The sequence below is a fragment of the Loxodonta africana genome, chromosome 13 (assembly GCF_030014295.1).
Source record: "Loxodonta africana isolate mLoxAfr1 chromosome 13, mLoxAfr1.hap2, whole genome shotgun sequence".
NCBI classification, from domain to species: Eukaryota; Metazoa; Chordata; class Mammalia; order Proboscidea; family Elephantidae; genus Loxodonta; species Loxodonta africana.
The window spans coordinates 52,639,420-52,657,713 of record NC_087354.1 but is presented as its reverse complement, the minus strand read 5'-3'; positions in this window follow the sequence as shown (position 1 = coordinate 52,657,713).

The window sequence follows — 18,294 nt, the reverse complement described above, 5'->3', positions numbered from 1 at the left end:
TGCTGTTTTCAGTCGCCTCATATGCTTGCAAAACCTAGACAATGAATAAGGAAGACCAAAGAAGAATTGATGCATTTGAATTATGGTGTTGGCGAAGAATATTGAATATACTGAATATGCCATGGACTGCAAGAAGAATGAACAAATTGGTCTTGTAAAAAGCACAGCCAGAATGTACCTTAGAAGCAAGGATGGCGAGATTTCATCTCACATACCTTGGACATGTTATCAGGAGGGACCAGTCCTTGGAGAAGGGCATCATGCTCGGTAAAGCAGAGGGTCAGCAAAAAAAGAGGAAGACCGTCAACAAGATGCATTGATACAATGGCTGTAACAATGGGCTCAAACATAACAATTGTGAGGATGGCGCAGAACCAAGCAATGTTTTGTTCTGTTGTACATAGGGTCGCTATGAGCCAGAACTGACATGATGGCACTTAATAACAAGTATGTACAATAACACAATTACAATAGGCAGAATTAAGACTCCCAAACACGTCCACGTCCTAATCCTCAGAATTTCTGAATATATTAGGTTACATAGCAAAAGGGAGTTAAAGTTGCAGACGGCATTAAGATTGCTAATCAGCTGACCTGAAAATGGGGAGATTATCCTGGATTATCTGAATAGGTCCAATTAATCACAAGTTTCCTTAAAAATGGAAGAGGAACACAGAAGAAGAAAGTCAGAGAAAGAGCTGTGACAATGAAGGTGGCGCCAGAGAGATGGTATGTTGCTGGCACCGAAGACAGAGGAAGATACCAGGAGGCAAAGAGTGCAGGCAGCCTTAGAAGCTGGAAAAGGCAAGGAAACAGGTTCTTCCCTAAAGCCTTCAGAAAGGAAGCCAGTTGTACCAATGCCTTGATTTTAGCCCAGTAAGACCTGGATTAGACTTCTGAACTATAGAACTGTAAGATAATAAGTTTGTTGTTGTTGTTGTTAGGTGCCGTCGAGTTGGTTCTGATTCATAGCGACCCTATGCACAACAGAACGAAACACTGCCCCGTCCTGCACCATCCTCACAATCGTTGTTATGCTTGAGCTCATTGTTGCAGCCACTGTGTCAGTCCACCTCGTTGAGGGTCTTCCTCTTTTCCACTGACCCTGTACTCTGCCAAGCATGATGTCCTTCTCCAGGGACTGATCCCTCCTGACAACATGTCCAAAGTATGTAAGATGCAGTCTCGCCATCCTTGCCTCTCTAAGGAGCATTCTGGCCACACCTCTTCCAAGACAGATTTGTTCATTCTTTTGGCAGTCCATGCTATATTCAATATCCTTCGCCAACACCACAACTCAAAAGCATCAATTCTTCTTTGGTCTTCCTTATTCATTGTCCAGCTTTCACATGCATATGATGTGATTGAAAATACCATGGCTTGGGTCAGGCGCACCTTAGTCTTCAGGGTGACATATTTGCTCTTCAGCACTTCGAAGAGGTCCTTTGCCACAGATTTGCTCAATGCAGTGTGTCTTTTGATTTCTTGACTGCTGCTTCCATGGCTGTTGCTTGTGGATGCAAGTAAAATGAAATCCTTGACAACTTCAATCTTTTCTCCATTTATCATGATGTTGCTCGTTGGTCCAGTTGTGAAGATTTTTGCTTTCTTCAGGTCGAGGTGTAATCCAGACTGAAGGCTGTGGTTTTTGATCTTCATCAGTAAGTGCTTCAAGTCCTCTTCACTTTCCGCAAGAAAGGTTGTGTCATCTGCATAACGCAGGTTGTTAATGAGTCTTCCTCCAATCCTGATGCCCCGTTCTTCTTCATATAGTCCAGCTTCTCAGGTTATTTGCTCAGCATACAGATCAAATAGGTGTGGTGAAGGAATACAACTGTGATGTACGCCTTTCATGACGTTAAACCAATCAGTATCCCCTTGTTCTATCCGAATAACTGCCTCTTGTTCTATGTAAAGGTTCCTCATGAGCACAATTAAGTGTTCTGGAATTCCCATTCTTCGCAGTGTTATCCACAGTTTGTTACGATCCACACAGTCGAATGCCTTTGCATAGTCAATAAAACACAGGTAAACATCCTTCTGGTATTCTCTGCTTTCAGCCAGGATCCATCTGACATCTGCAACGATATCCCTGGTTCCACGTCCTCTTCTGAAACCGGCCTGAATTGCTGGCAGTTCCCTGTCAATATACTGCTGCAGCTGTTTTTGAATGACCTTCAGCAAAATTTTGCTTCGTGTGATATTAATGATATTGTTCTATAATTTCCACATTCGGTTGGATCACTCTTCTTGGGAATAGGCATAAATATGGATCTCTTCCAGTCAGTTGGCCAGGAAGCTGTCTTCCATATTTCTTGGCATAGACAAGTGAGCACCTCCAGCACCGCATCTGTTTGTTGAAACATCTCAAATGATATTCCATCAATTCCTGGAGCCTTGTTTTTTGCCAATGCCTTCAGAGCATCTTGGACTTCTTCCTTCAGTACTATCGGTTCCTGATCACATGCCAACTCTTGAAATGGTTGGATATCAACTAATTTTTTTTGGTATAATGACTCTGTGTATTCCGTCCATCTTCTTTTGATGCTTCCTGCGTCATTTAATATTTTCCCCATGGAATCCTTCACTATTGAAGCTCGAGGCTTGAATTTTTTCTTCAGTTCTTTCAGCTTGAGAAACACCGAGTATGTTCTTGCCGTTTAGTTTTCCATCTCCAGCTCCTTGCACATGTCATTATAATACTTTACTTTGTCTTCTCCAGAGGCCCTTTGAAATCTTCTGTTCAGTTCTTTTACTTCATCAATTCTTCCTTTTGCTTTAGCTGCTTGACGGTCGAGAGCAAGTTTCAGAGTCTCTTCTGCAATCCATCTTGGTCTTTTCAGTGACTTCTTGCTTTCCTCATGGATGATGTCCTTGATGTCACTCCACAACTCGTCTGGTCTTCAGTCACTAGTGTTCAATGTGTCTAATCTATTCTTGAGATGATGTCTAAATTCAGGTGGGATATACTCAAGGTCATATTTTGGCTCTTGTGGACTTGCTCTGATTTTCTTCAGTTTCAGCTTGGACTTGCATATGAGCAAGTCATGGTCTGTTCCACAGTCTTCCCCTGGTCTTGTTCTGAATGATGATATTGAGCTTTTGCATCGTCTCTTTCCACAGATGTAGTCAATTTGATTTCTGTGTGTTCCATCTGGCGAGGTCCATGTGGACAGTCGCCGTTTATGTTGGTGAAAGCAGGTATTTGCAATGAAGAAGTCGTTGGTCTTGCAAAATTCTATCATTTGATCTCCGGCATTGTTTCTATCACCAAGGCCATATTTTCCAACTACTGATCCTTCTTCTTTGTTTCCAACTTTCTCATTCCAATCACCAGTAATTATCAATGCATCTTGTTTGCATGTTCAATCAATTTCAGACTGTAGCAGGTGATAAAAATCTTCTATTTCTTCATCTTTGGCTCTAGTGGTTGGTGTGTAAATTTGAATAATAGTCATTAATTGGTCTTCCTTGTAGGCGTGTGGATATTATCCTATCACTGACAGCATCGTACTTCAGGGTAGATCTTGAAAAGTTCTTTTTGACGATGAATGTAATACCATTCCTCTTCGAGTTGTCATTCCCACCATAGTAGACTATATGATTGTCCGATTCAAGATGGCCAATACCAGTCCATTTGAGCTCACTAACGCCTAGGATATCGATGTTTATGCGTTCCATTTCATTTTTGACTATTTCCAATTTTCCTAGATTCATACTTCGTACATTCCAGGTTCCGATTATTAATGCAGCAGTTTCTTCTCATTTTGAGTCGTGCCACATCAGCAAATGAAGGTCCCAAAAGCTTTACTCCATCCACGTCATTAAGGTTGACTCTCCTTTGAGGAGTCAGCTCTTCCTCAGTCATCTTTTGAGTGCCTTCCAACCTGGGGAGCTCATCTAACAGCACTATATCCGACAATGTTCCGCTGCTATTCATAAGGTTTTCACTGGCTAATGCTTTTCAGAAATAGACTGCCGGGTCCTTCTTCCTAGTCTTTCTTAGTCTGGAAGCTCAGCTGCAACCTGTCCTCCATGGGTGACCCTGCTGGTATCTGAATACCGGTGGCATAGCTTCCAGCATCACAGCAACACACAAGCCCCCACAGTACGACAAACTGACAGACACGTGTCTGTCAGTCAATAAGTTTGTGATGCCACTAAATTTGTGGTAATTTGTGACAGTAGCAATAGAAAAACTAATACAATAATGAAGACCTATGTAGCCACCCCCCAGCTCACAAATTTTAGCATTTAATGCTCCATTCCCCCAAATTTTCTCTTTTAAAATAACATTGTAGCAAATATTCTTGTAGATAAGCCTTTGTGTACATCTTTGATTATTAGGATAAATTCCTATAGGAGGAATAACTGAGTCTAAGGGTAGGCGCGTTTTGCTGAGTCAGAAGTGACGCATACTTTAAGGTTTTTAATATAAGCTGCTAAAGTACTCTCCAGAAAAGTTAAACTAATTTACGTCCCAGATGTAAATGTATGAAAATGCCTCTTTCTTTGCAGCCTTGACAATACTGGGCATTTTAATGTTTTCCTCTACCAGTCCAGTAGAGCTGTATGGTGTTTCACTATATTACACTATTGTACCTTTTTCACGTGTATGGACCATTAGCACTTTTCTACTGAGATGGTCATCTATTTTCTCTTTATCGTTCCATATTTAGGATATTAACCGTTGATCATCTATATTGCAACTATATTTCCAAATTGTTTTTTTATTTTATTATATGTACGTATAGGAAACCCTGGTGGCATAGTGGTTAAGTGCTACAGCTGCTAACCAAAGGGTCGGCAGTTCAAATCCACCAGGCGCTCCTTGGAAATTCTATGGGGCAGTTCTACTCTGTCCTATAGGGTCACTATGAGTCGGAATCAACTCGACGGCACTGGGTTTGTGGGTTTTTATATGTATGTATAAACTCCAAACCAAACCCATTGCCATCGAGTTGGTTCTGACTCATAGCGACCCTATAGGACAGAGTAAAACTGCCCCATAGGATTTCCAATGAGTGGCTGGTGGATTAGAACTGCTGACCTTTTGGTTAGCAGCCTGAGCTCTTAAACACTGTGCCACTAGAGCTTCACAGTGTATATATAGTGTATTTTAGAAAGAGAGAGAGAGAGCCCTGGTGGTACAGTGGTTAAGACAACTGATGGCTAATGGAAAGGTTGGTGGTTTGAAACCACCAGCAGCTCCATAGGAGAAACATGTGGCAGTCTGCTTCCGCAGGGATTTACAGCCTTGGAAACCCTATGGGGTCAATATGAGTCGGAATCGACTCAACAACAGTGGGTTTGGTTTTTATATATATCACTGAGTCAGAATCGACTAGATGGTAACAAGTTTGATATATATATATATATATTATAATGGTTGGAAACCCTGGTAACATAGTGGTTAAGAGTTTTGTTGCTAATCAGAAGGTCGGCAGTTCAAATACACCAGGTGCTCCTTGGAAACTCTATGGGGTGGTTCTGTTCTGTGCTGTAGGGTTGCTATGAGCAGAACCGCCTTGACAGCAATGGATTTTGGGGGGGGGAGGGGGCGGGTGGGTTATATAATGGTTAAGGTTGTGTGTCACCTTCTCAGCGGTTTGGCAGTTATATAATGATGTAGTTATCCTCCCTTTTGTGATGTAATATAATCACTGCCTTGATGTGATCAGCCAATCAATTGTAAGGAGAGTTTCTTTGGGGGCGTGGCCTTCATCCAGTATGTATATGGACATTCTGGCAGAATTTGTTGGCTTTTGCTCACTCTGGATCCCACATTTGGCTTATTATCATCTGACCTCCGGTTCCTGGGTCTTGAGCCAGTGGCCTGCCATATTTTTTGCCAGTTTTGGGATTCGTTGACCCCTGCAGCTACGTGAGTCAGAAGCCTCCAGCCTAACGCCTTACCCACAGACTTGCCAACCTCTACAGCCGCATGAGCAGTTTCCTGGAGAGAAATCTCTCTCTCTTCATGTACATACACACACACACACACACACACATATATATATATATATATACACACACTTAACTGGTTTTGCTTTTCTAGAGAACCCAGCCTAAGACTATATATATATTCAAATCTCTTGGTTTTCCTATTTTGCTATTGTGCTTAGACAGACCTTGGCCACCTCAGGATCAGCTAAATATTTGCCGTCCTCTCTGCACATCAGTTCTCCAGCAGGGTCACACCCATTGTCTCAAAAGCTCCAACTCTAGAGGTTGCAATCCACTTGCCATTCAGTGAGGATTCTTGGCAACCCGCATCAAGCTCCCATCTATAAGGGGTAAGACTACCCAAACTCTGGTGTCATTTTATTTTTCATAGCAACTTACTTTCGAACTGAGGGAAAGCCCAGTGGGAATTGGGCTGGGCTGACAGAACAATTCATTTCATTCTTGGGGGTTGTACTAGGTCTTCCGCATTTGTCCCCCACCAGAACTGTTCCCTATCCTTCACCCTGCTCTGTGCCCAGCAGGCTGACCCCAATGGACTGCATCAACAGAGTTCCCTGCCTTCTGGTTTCTAATTGGGTTGGGCCAATGGGGAGCATCAGTAAGAGATCAGAGGGTATGAGAAGATCAGTGTTGAGTATTTACTCCCCTGAGTCTGTCCTTGGTGGTCTATTTTTCTCCCAAGTGGCTATGTTTCTGCAAAGGGAGTAGCATCTTCATGTGGCACTTTCCTATAGCTCTCATGGGGCTCAGGTCACCACTTCCTCCCCTCTTGCCCCTTCTACTTAGGGGTGTTGTCTCACAATCCTTTGTTAGTTTTCAGTAACCCCACCTCAACCTTGTAAATAATCCCTTCATGAAACTCTCTTCAGTCACCCCTTTTGAGTGGGCCATCTGTGATCTGCCATGACCTGGCAGGGTCTGTCTGCTCCTCAGTCATCAGGTCACCACAGAAATGCCCCTTGTTACTGTCTGTGGGACCCTTGGACCTGACAGGTTGTAGCTCCTCAGCAGCATTGGTGTCACCTAGGAGATTGTTGGAGATGCAGACTCTTGGGCCACCCCCCGCCCAGACCTACTGAGCTGGAATCTGCATTTTAACAAGGTCACCAGGAGATTCCTGTGCACATACAGTGTGAGAAGTGCTGGCCTACTAAACACCACACTACCATTCTCTCTGGAGTCTTCCTACCTCCCTGTGGGGCTGTCAGGAAGCTGAATCCCAGAATCCTTCTATTCCAAGACCACAAATCAAGAGTATTTCTTTAGATTGGCCAGGGAAGCTCCCCTCTGCCTGTTTCTCCAAGGTATTTTGTCCATTCCAGCAAATCTTTTTTTTTTTTCAATCTCCTCTAAGAAAACTCTAAGTCAATAATACCCAAACTTGGCAGCCAAGACCAATTAAATTAGAGTATCCTAGGTGGGCCCAGGTGGCAGTATACTTTAAAGCTCCTCAAGTGATTACAGTAAGCAGCCAAGTTGAGATAGATATACTTCTCTAAGTTCTCCTGAGGGCTTAGAATTTGCATAAGCAAAATCCAGAAAAAACTGCAGCTACCTCCACTTAGAGAAACAGGGAAAAATAAATCACTAATTAACATTTCAAAATATACAGGCTCCATAATAGCCAGGTGAAATCTCCTAGCACCAGTCCCTGCCTGCCTTGATGATCAGGTGTCTGGCCTTGTTCTCATCTCTCATGTTACTGCTTCCTGCAAACCCTCGTACTAGCTGCCTGAGTCTCCAGGGAAGGAAGTGAACTACATTGAGGCAGGTATTCTCTCAAACTTTGTTGTGTTCCCATAGCTTGTAGTAAAAATGTTTTAATAAAGATGCTGAGCTCTGCGTAAGTTTATGCAAATATAACCTCTCCCTTTTCCAAACTCCTGCAGCACTTATTATCTGCATTCATCACTTCTTAATAACCGCCATTGTCTTACATGTGTGTGTTTTAAGCTCTTGTGCTGCTATTTCACTTTCCTCGTATCTGTGTTTTCTCTTCCCTAAAAGTCCATAAGCTTCTTGAGGATCAGGACTTTGTCTCATCTTCCCAAGTGTGCTTAATAAGCGCTCTGGGAATATGTTGATTGAGTGACATACTCAACATAACTGCCTTGGTGGTCACTCATTCTCTGAACACTGACAGTCCCACCGCTAGTTTATCCAGAACCTTTCTCTTCTGGTCATAACTTCCATACGCCCTTCTTGATGCATCCCTTTGGTCATTCCTCTGTCTCAGCTTGGTGTGATGAAAAGGCCAGAAGACCTCTAAGTTCTGGCCAAGCCTCAGTTTCCTTGCTTCTAAAATTGGGAAAATAATTCAGAGTTATTGTACAGTTAGTGAGATACTGATATGAGTTCTTCTTCCCTTGCAAAGTGTGTACAGGCAAAATAAATTAAAATCATTCTGTTTTTCTATTAGATAATAACTGGTTAAAAGGCTAATGGGTCAAAGGGCTCAAAGTATTAAAAAGAACAGTGCTCTATTTATTCACACTGAGATAACTTATTCAACAATTTATGGAATGTCTAGAGAAGGCAGTAGGCAATTTAAACCCTGTTTCCTAGGAGCACCGAAACTTTAAAAAATATATTTTATTGTACTTTCGGTGAACGTGTACACAGCAAAATACGATCCCATTCAACAGTTTATACATATACTGCTCATTGATATTGGTTACATTCTTCACACTGTGTCAGCATTTTCATTATTTTCATTTTAGTTGTTCCACTTCCAATAACCTAGTCGCCCTGGCCCCCTCCCTTCTCATCTATGCTTTAGAGTATTTGTTGACCATCTGTTCTCACATAAATGAGTTTTTGAAAGAGCACAGTACTCAAGAGTGATATTCATACTTTATAAGCTAACCTGCTATTTAGCTAGAAGGTAACTTGGGATAGTTTCAGTTCAAGAGGAGCACTGAAACTTAATTCTAACTGCCATTTAACCTCTAAGTTTTCCCCACCCCATCTCTAAAAAGGGAATAATTATACCTATTTCACAAGATTATATGAAAATAAAATGAGATAACACATGCAAAACACATAGCTGCAAGTGCTCAATAAATGCCAATTATAATTCCTAGTTCTCATTGACGATGAGAAAATCAGTTGTTTCTGGGAGTAGGGGTGGATGACCCAGTAAGCATGGTAAGCATGGGCTTACTTGTGCTTACTTACTAATTTGTAGTGCTTAATTTCACATGTTTTTTACCACAAAGGCTTACCTTGCTTACTGGGTCATCCGTCTCTGCCAGGGATTGAAAACTTGAAAAGAGTTTTTGATTCTGTAGGAGGTGCTGTGGGTTTGGGAGAGAGACAGATGCCAGCCATACCTAGAAGTAGAATCTTTGATGTGGTGAAAAAATGTGAAATTGTTCACTACTGATGATCTGGTAAGCAAGACAAGCACTGTGCTTGCCTTGCCTATTGGATAATCCACCCCTGTCTGGGAGTCTTGCATGGATGGAGATTTCCACAATACCAATTTGTAAAATGCAATGTCTTTACAATGATTCTGCCTTAAGGAAGATTATGAAACTGCTCCATCTGCAGAAATCACTTACTGGGGTCCTGTAGCTTCCAACGGAAAGCTGAGTGTTCTTTCAAAGCCCAATAGGTGGCATAAGGAGCCGCTTGTCACGCAGGACAAGTGCTGGCCAACAGAGACCTTTGTCTTTCCATTTCTAGAGGGCGTCCCTCTTGGAGATGTCTTCCTAGTCTGTTACAAGGTTACTCCATAAGAAGCTGGGCGTAGTTGGTTCTTTGAATATACAAACCATAGTTTTTATGGGTTTTCGTAAAGGAAAAAGTATGTGGCCTTGAAGGCAGTTGAGAGTCAGTCTCATCTTCCCCAAGTATTTTCCCCTCAATATTCTACTTATATTAAACTACTTAACTAAATTGAACTACTTAGATTTCAAGTTGTCCTGACATGAAAGTTAAATACCATTGGCTCTAAGAATATTTTTTATAGGGGCACATTTCTTATGGGGCATATACAGTGCCAACTCTGTAGTAATTGGGTAGCATAGACTCTGAAGCAGTGCAGCATTGGTACAAGAGCTCTTGGAAGGGGGGTGCTGATCCGTAGTGTTTACCGATTTCCATGATGTAAACATTCCCACTATAGCCGGTTTCAAGCTACTGAAGCAAAGCTGCTTTCCAAGGAGTTGGGAATAGATGCACACCATCTCCTGATCAGATAATGCCAAAATCTTATTTTAGGACTATCCCCCATTGTGCTGGGTTTTTGGGTATCCCCCATTATCATCATAACGACTAATAAAATATTCATGTTGATACATTTGGGCTTTTTTCCCCCTATTCGATGATAAAAAACAGAGCGGAAATGAAAAATGAGAGAAAGAATGGACTACTAGACTAACCCACAAACTGATGATTGGCCCTGACGAGTTGACCTACTTGACAATTTTTTGGTCCAAACATGTTGCACAGTAAGAGCTCTATAAGATGCTGCTTTCTGACTTGCTAATAACATGGTAGAATATTAGATACAGAATTTCAGGAAAGGATAAGCCACTCCAATTTTAGACAGCTCTAATGAGCCCTGGTGGTGAAGTGGTTAAGAGCTCAGGCTGCTAGCCAAAAGGTCGGTAGTTTGAATCCACCAGCTGCTCCTTGGAAACCCTCTGGGACAGTTCTACTCTGTCCTGTAGGGTCACTCTGAGTCAGAATCAATTCGACAGCACACAACAACGACAATTATTCTGTATATTGTGTCAAAATCTGCTTGCCATTTGCTTAAATTCACCTATTGAGGTTCTGGTCTAGGGCAGGAATATAGAAAATACATGTCATTCATTGTCCAGACAACAGCCCTAGAGCTGACTGAGGACAGTGCTTCGTCTCTCCATTGGTTTTATTCTTCAGGATGAGTATCACTGGCTCCTACAGGTAAGACTTGCAGTTTCTCATCACCCTTTTCACGTTTCTCTGGACATGCTCCAATTTGCCCATTTCCGTCTAAAATATGATCAATGTCTGAACACACTGCCAGCTCAGAAGATTAGAAACAATTTCTTGTCTTGTTCTGATCATCCTCTGTGTATCACTATAGCCCAATATCATGCAATGCAATGGCGTCACACTATTGATTTACCTGAGTTTGTACCTGACTAAAATTCTAAGTCTTTAAACTGTTATTAAGCCTCATATCCCCCATCCTATAATTGCAATGAATACACTAAAAACCTTGAACTGTACACTTTAAATTGCTAAGCTGTGTGATACGTACGTTATATCTCATTAAAGCAAGGATGTCACTTTGAGGACTAAGGTGCGCCTGACCCAAGCCATGGTATTTTCAATCGCCTCATATGCATGTGAAAACTGGACAGTGAATAAGGAAGACCAAAGGAGGAATGATGCCTTTGAATTATGGTGTTAGTGAAGATTATTGAATATACCATGGACTATCAGAAGAACGAACAAACCTGTCTTGGAGGAAGTACAGCTAGAATGCTCCTTAGAAGCAAGGATGGTAAGACTTTGCCTCATGTACTTTGGACGTGGTATCAGGAAGGACCAGTCCCTGGAGAAGGACATCATGCTTGGTAAAGTGGAGGGTCAGCGAAAAAGAGGGAGACCCTCAACAAAAATGGTTTGACACAGTGGCTGCAACAATGGGCTCAAGCATAGCAAAGATTGTGAGGATGGCGCAGGACCAGGCACTGTTTTGTTCTATTGTACATGGGGTTGCTATGAGTCACAACTGACTTAACAGCACCTAGCAACAACAACAAAGCTATCTAAAAAATCTAAGTTCAGGAAAGAAAGACAGATGTTGAATAACTATTGAATAGCTATTAAATTTTTCCAGACACATTATCTGTTCTAATCCCTTCAATAACCCAGTAATCCTTCTGGGTTCTAGAGAAATTAAGAAACCTGCCCAAGTGGAAGAGCAAGTGCTGGTACCCAGGCCCACTCGTGCTGTTCATGATATTAGGCTCACGTCACGCTCATTCCAGCGTACCACACTGCCTTCCTGCCAGCCTACAGCGTGCTTGGCATGCCGGCTGGTGCCCAGCTGGAGTCAGAGGGAGGAGGTCTACCCGGCAGGCAGAGCTGCAGGACCACATGACCCTCAGGGTAATGACAAGTGATGGGGTGGTCCAGACAGGTTCAGGGTCAGAAAGATCCAGCAGGCAGCCAAAGGTAGGGTCTCATAAGTAAACAAATATTATCTTCGGCAGCGGTGAAAGTGGGGTTGTGGAGTGGTGGGGAGATGGGAAGATGAGTGTGTGTGGCCCAGACTGGCGCTGTGGGTCAGGCCCAACAGGCAGCAGGTAGCAAGGTCCCAGCTTGGTCTGTGTTTCAGGTGTGTTACCTGGGGAGAAGAGATGTTACCTGGACAGAAAGTAGAGCCTGGTTTTGAAGGGACCAGGGCCCCAGGCAGGTACTGTAGGCAGAGACTGAAGACTGGGGAGTCAAGGACCAGGTCCTGTAACAGGGAATCTGAACTGAGACTCAATCCCAGGATCAAGGCAGAAGCCCAATAGCCAGAACCAGGATGTTTGATCTGAGCAGGACAAGTCACAGGGTAACCTAAATATGTCCCCTGGATTCCTAAAACAGGGCTTCCTACAGCTAGAGACACGATTTGCCCCTGAATCTGGGGCAGGCCAAAGCTACAATGAGTGTCAAATGCCCCAGCAATGGGGACTGACTGGTCATTACTGAGACCAGTGCCTGTCCAGGTTTTTTGCACTGCAACATACATGATCAATGACAGCTACAGGTAAACACACACCTGTAGAAGGATTTAAGGTTAGACACACTTCTGTGTCATCTATAATGCTACCTCCTTTCCTATTATACAAGAAAGTGCATAAGGAAGTGACTAAGAGAGAACATCATTTCAGGGATAACCATAAATTGGCTCCACTTAATTTTATCATTAGCAAAATATTACCTGTTTGTATGTCTGATTTCCATAGGCCAGTGAGATGGAGCTACCTGGGTGGGCGCCCCCAGTCAGACCTTTCCTGTGCAACCAGGATCCCTGGCTTAGCCTCTCCCTCTCTGCCAGCCCCACCTACTTAGCCAAGGCTACTTGGGTTTCAGGTAGCAGATACATCTGAGCGAAAGCGGAGCGTGTACTGGATGTGGGCCAGGGCAGGAAAGGTAGCCGGGCCTTACCGGGGTCAGAACAAAGCCCTGAGAGGCCACTGGGAATCCAGACAGCTATTCTCTCCCCACTCTCCTTTTTCCCTAGGGGGTGACCTGGTTTCCCATCCCGGACACTGTTTCAGTCTCCTCTCTCTGTAGCCCAGTTTTCCTCCCTCACAGGGCACAGAGTGAAATGGTCACACCAGCCCCTGTTATTTGCTCTCCTAGTTCAAGGGCCAGTAGTGACTGACCAGAAGGCCTGTGTCCCAATTCCAAATGCTCTGGAGAAAGAACATGGTTGTCTCAGCTCAGGGTAGACAGAGTGTCTACCCTAGTCATCTGTGATCGGGGACCTTGGGGTGACAGTGACTCCTGGGTCCCTGTAGGGGCCTGGGGAGCAGCTTTTAGGAAAGGGGGCATAGGCTGAACAGAAACCCCATGAGGTGCCTGCTCCCTCTACACTACTGTCACTGCTGCCTTTGGCACAGCTGCTGGCGGCCCTAAGTCCTCCGGCTGCCTCACTGTTGCTTTGCCTTCTGCCTGAAACACTGCACATCAACTGGATATAGTTTGTCAACTGAAACCATTTTTTCCATAACCCAAAAAAGCCCAAACCCATTGCTGTTAAGTCCATTCCAACTCATAGCGACCCTATAGGACAGAGCAGAACTGCCGCATATCACCCAAGGAGCTCCTGGTGGATTCCAACTGCTGACATCTCGGTTAGCAGCCCAACTCTTAACCACTACGTTGCGTCTGCAACAAAAACACCTTTTCATGTAGAATAATCTGATCTGAAGACCCCATGTGGATGAGAGCAACCGTTTTAAACTGAAGACATACAACGTACATGGAATGAGTCAATTTACAAAGATTTACATCCCCTAACAGTGTATTTTACAGCCACCAAAATCACTGTGCATAATGCACAAGTAATTAATTTGCAAAGTGCTATTTTACACAACGCTCATACTATGTCTGAATGCAAACGATCTTATTCATACTTCTTCAAGTGGCCAAAGAATAAAATCTGAAATTAGGGTCTAAAAGCAGACAATCTGGAGGTTCTGGGCTAAGTGGGTTCCTGCTTCAGGCTAACAGTGTGGCACCGAGGCAACTATAGGGCTGGTTGTTAAATCAGGAGGCTGTACTCTTAAGCTCTGAGAACTGCCAAGACTCCTTCCTCTACAGTCTCTAATGATGGTGATAATGGTGTCACCTGAGCATTTATTTTGTCCCAGCCACTGTGCTAGGCACTTTGCATGGATTATCTCATTTAATCTTTACAATATCTCTATGGGGCAGATAGTATTATTATCCCCATTTTACAGATGCGAGAACTAAGGAACAGAGCTGGTTAAGTATATTTTCCAAGATCCCATGAATGGTAACTTAGAGAGCCAAGACACAAAGCTAGGTCTGGCTAAAGCTGAAGACCTTTTGATCTTAACCAATAAGATACACTTATATCTCCCAAGTAAGAATATTTTTTAAAAAATACTTGAAAATGAAATGGTCTAATGGACATCAGCGCTTCCTATCATTTTCATCAGAAGCCTTGGTGGCACAATGGTTAAACACTCTGCTATCAACTGAAAGGTCAGCTATTCGAACCCAGCAGCAACTCCGCAGCAGAAAGACCTAGCGATCTGTTCCCATAAAGATTGTTGTTGTTGTTGTTAGGTGCCGTCGAGTTGGTTCCGACTCGTAGCGACCCTATGCACAACAGAACGAAACACTGCCCCGTCCTGAGCCATCTTCACAATCGTTGTTATGCTTGAGCTCATTGTTGCAGCCACTGTGTCAATCCACCTCGTTGAGGGTCTTCCTCTTTTCCGCTGACCCTGTACTCTGCCAAGCATGATGTTCTTCTCCAGGGACTCATCCCTCCTGACAACATGTCCAAAGTATGTAAGATGCAGTCTCGCCATCCTTGCTTCTATGGAGCATTCTCGTTGTACTTTTTCCAAGACAGATTTGTTCGTTCTTTTGGCAGCCCATGGTATATTCAATATTCTTCGCCAACACCATAATTCAAAGGAGCCAATACTTCTTTGGTCTTCCTTATTCATTGTCCAGCTTTCACATGCATATGATGTGATTGAAAATACCATGGCTTGGGTCAGGCGCACCTTAGTCTTCAAGGTGACACCTTTGCTCTTCAGCACTTTGAAGAGGTCCTTTGCAGCAGATTTACCCAATGCAACGCGTCTTTTGATTTCTCGACTGCTGCTTCCATGGCTGTTGCTTGTGGATCCAAGTAAAATGAAATCCTTGAAAACTTCAATCCTTTCTCCGTTTATCATAATGTTGCTCATTGGTCCAGTTGTGAGGATTTTTGTTTTCTTTATGTTGAGGTGCAATCCAGACTGAAGGCTGTGGTCTTTGATCTTCATTAATAAGTGCTTCAAGTCCTCTTCACTTTCAGCAAGCAGGGTTGTGTCATCTGCATAACGCAGGTTGTTAATGAGTCTTCCTCCAATCCTGATGCCCCGTTCTTCTTCATATAGTCCAGCTTCTCGGATTATTTGCTCAGCATACAGATTGAATAGGTATGGCGACAGAGTACAACCCTGGCGCACACCTTTCCTGACTTTAAACCAATCAGTATCCCCTTGTTCTGTCTGAACAACTGCCTCTTGATCTATGTAAAGGTTCCTCATGAGCACAATTAAGTGTTCTGGAATTCCCATTCCTCACAGTGTTATCCACAGTTTGTTTTGATCCACACAGTCGAATGCCTTTGCATAGTCAATAAAACACAGGTAAACATCCTTCTGGTATTCTCTGCTTTCAGCCAGAATCCATTTGACATCAGCAACGATATCCCTGGTTCCACGTCCTCTTCTGAAACCGGCCTGAATTGCTGGCAGTTCCCTGTCGATATACTGCTGCAGCCGTTTTTGAATAACCTTCAGCAAAATTTTGCTTGCATGTGATATTAACAATACTGTTCTATAATTTCCACATTCGGCTGGATCACTCTTCTTGGGAATAGGCATAAATATGGATCTCTTCCAGTCAGTTGGCCAGGAAGCTGTCTTCCATATTTCTTGGATTAGACGAGTGAGCACCTCCAGCACTGCATCTGTTTGTTGAAACATCTCAAATGATATTCCATCAATTCCTGGTGCCTTGTTTTTTGCCAATGCCTTCAGAGCATCTTGGACTTCTTCCTTCAGTACCATTGGTTCCTGATCATATGCTACCTCTTGAAATGGTTGAATGTTGACAAATTCTTTTTGGTATAATGACTCTGTGTATTCCGTCCATCTTCTTTTGATGCTTCCTGCGTCGTTTAGTATTTTCGCCATAGAACCCTTCACTATTGCGACTCGGGGCTTGAATTTTTTCTTCAATTGTTTCAGCTTGAGAAATGCCAAGCATGTTCTTCCCTTTTGGTTTTCCATCTCCAGTCCTTTGCACATGTCATTATAATACTTTGTCTTCTCGAGTCGCCCTTTGAAATCTTCTGAAATCTTTTACTTCATCAATTCTTCCTTTTGCTTTAGCTGCTCGACATTTGAGAGTAAGTTTCAGAGTCTCCTCTGACATCCATTTTGGTCTTTTCTTTCCTGTCTTTTCAATGACCTCTTGCTTTCTTTATGGATGATATCCTTGACATCATTCCACAACTTGCCTAGAAAACCCTATGGGGCAGCTCTACTCTGTCACATGGAGTCGCTCTGAGTCGAAATTGATTTGATGGCACTCAATGACAGTTGTTTTCCTCACTCAAGTCTTTTCACTTTCCACATATTTGAACAAGTATTTTTTTGTTTTTTTTAAGGAAGGCTCTGATGTCATGGGGAATGTTAAAATATTAAGACCCTCCCAGGGTTTCCAAGGAGCTCCAGACTATCTAATATTAGGGAGGAGGTTGTATAAAAATAATTCCAACCCAGAGCTGGCTACAATGTATCGTTTGAGAAACACCATGGCTCCAGGAGATGAAGGGAAGGAGTGAGCATGTCCAATAAGTGTGCAAGAGCTATGACTTGCTGCATGTAAATGTTAGTAGGGGAACTGTGTGAAGGAGACAGAAACCCCATGTTAGCTAAAAAAACAAACTCATTGCCGTCGCATCGATTCTGACTCAGCCACCCTATAGGACAGAGTAGAACTGACACCATAGGGTTTCCAAGGAGTGGCTGGTGGAGTTGAACTGCTGACCTTTTGGTTAGCAGCTGAGCTCTTAACCACTGCGCCACCAGGCCTCCACGTTAGCTAAAACCAGAACCTGTTGATGTCAAGTTGATTCTGACTCATAGTGACCCCAGAGGACAGAGTACAACTGCCCCAAAGGGTTTCCAAGGACCAGTTGGTGGATTCAAACCGCTGACATTTTGGTTAGCAGCCAAGCCCTTAGCCACTGCTCCACCAGGGCTCTGTGTTAACTAAAGTAACGAACAATTCCCAGATGTGATCCTCAGCAGGACCAGTATGACTTCTGGTAAATCCTATAGCCATGTCTTCAAGTGAGCCAGGGAATATGACCCTTGAGAGTAAGACTCAAGACTTTAAAGAAAGGAATGGATTCTAGAAATGGATTCCTTGTTGCTTATTTTCAGTAAACACAGTCCCTGAAGAAAACAACACCAACACGAACTGTCAGCCAGCAAACCGAGGCAGGGACAATAGGGAAAGGCATAGGGGAGATCATCAGAAAGAACTGTCCCCTCAGTGTGACACTTAAGATCCCAAGGATCTTTCCAGAACAGTCCCAGGGATAATGGGTACACTTTGTTCTTTGTACTTTGCTTGGAGAAACCAGTCCATCACCTGCCACCAGCTGGACCCAGTGGATCTTCGCACTGCCTGCCTGTCCAGAAATCTGAGCTGTGCTCTGATTACTCGCTCTTCACCTCACTCCTATTACCAAACCCTTCTCTGTGCAGGTAACATGAGCCCTGCCCAGCGCTGCTTTTCTGAACCCCGAAAGTCCACAGCAGTCTGTGAACAGGACTTATAAGCTTAACTACGGCAGTGGAAAGCAGGATGCACTCCAGGCTCTGCTGAGTTTGGATGAAACAGTGCTGCTTTTCATTTATACACGACTTGACATTACAAAGCCCATCACGATCATTAATTACACCTGCCACTAGATGCCCTCTGAGGTAGGGCTGAATTATCCTGCTCATTTTACAGCTGACAAAACAGATAGGAAGGCTTAGGGATTTGCTGAAGTGGTGTTCA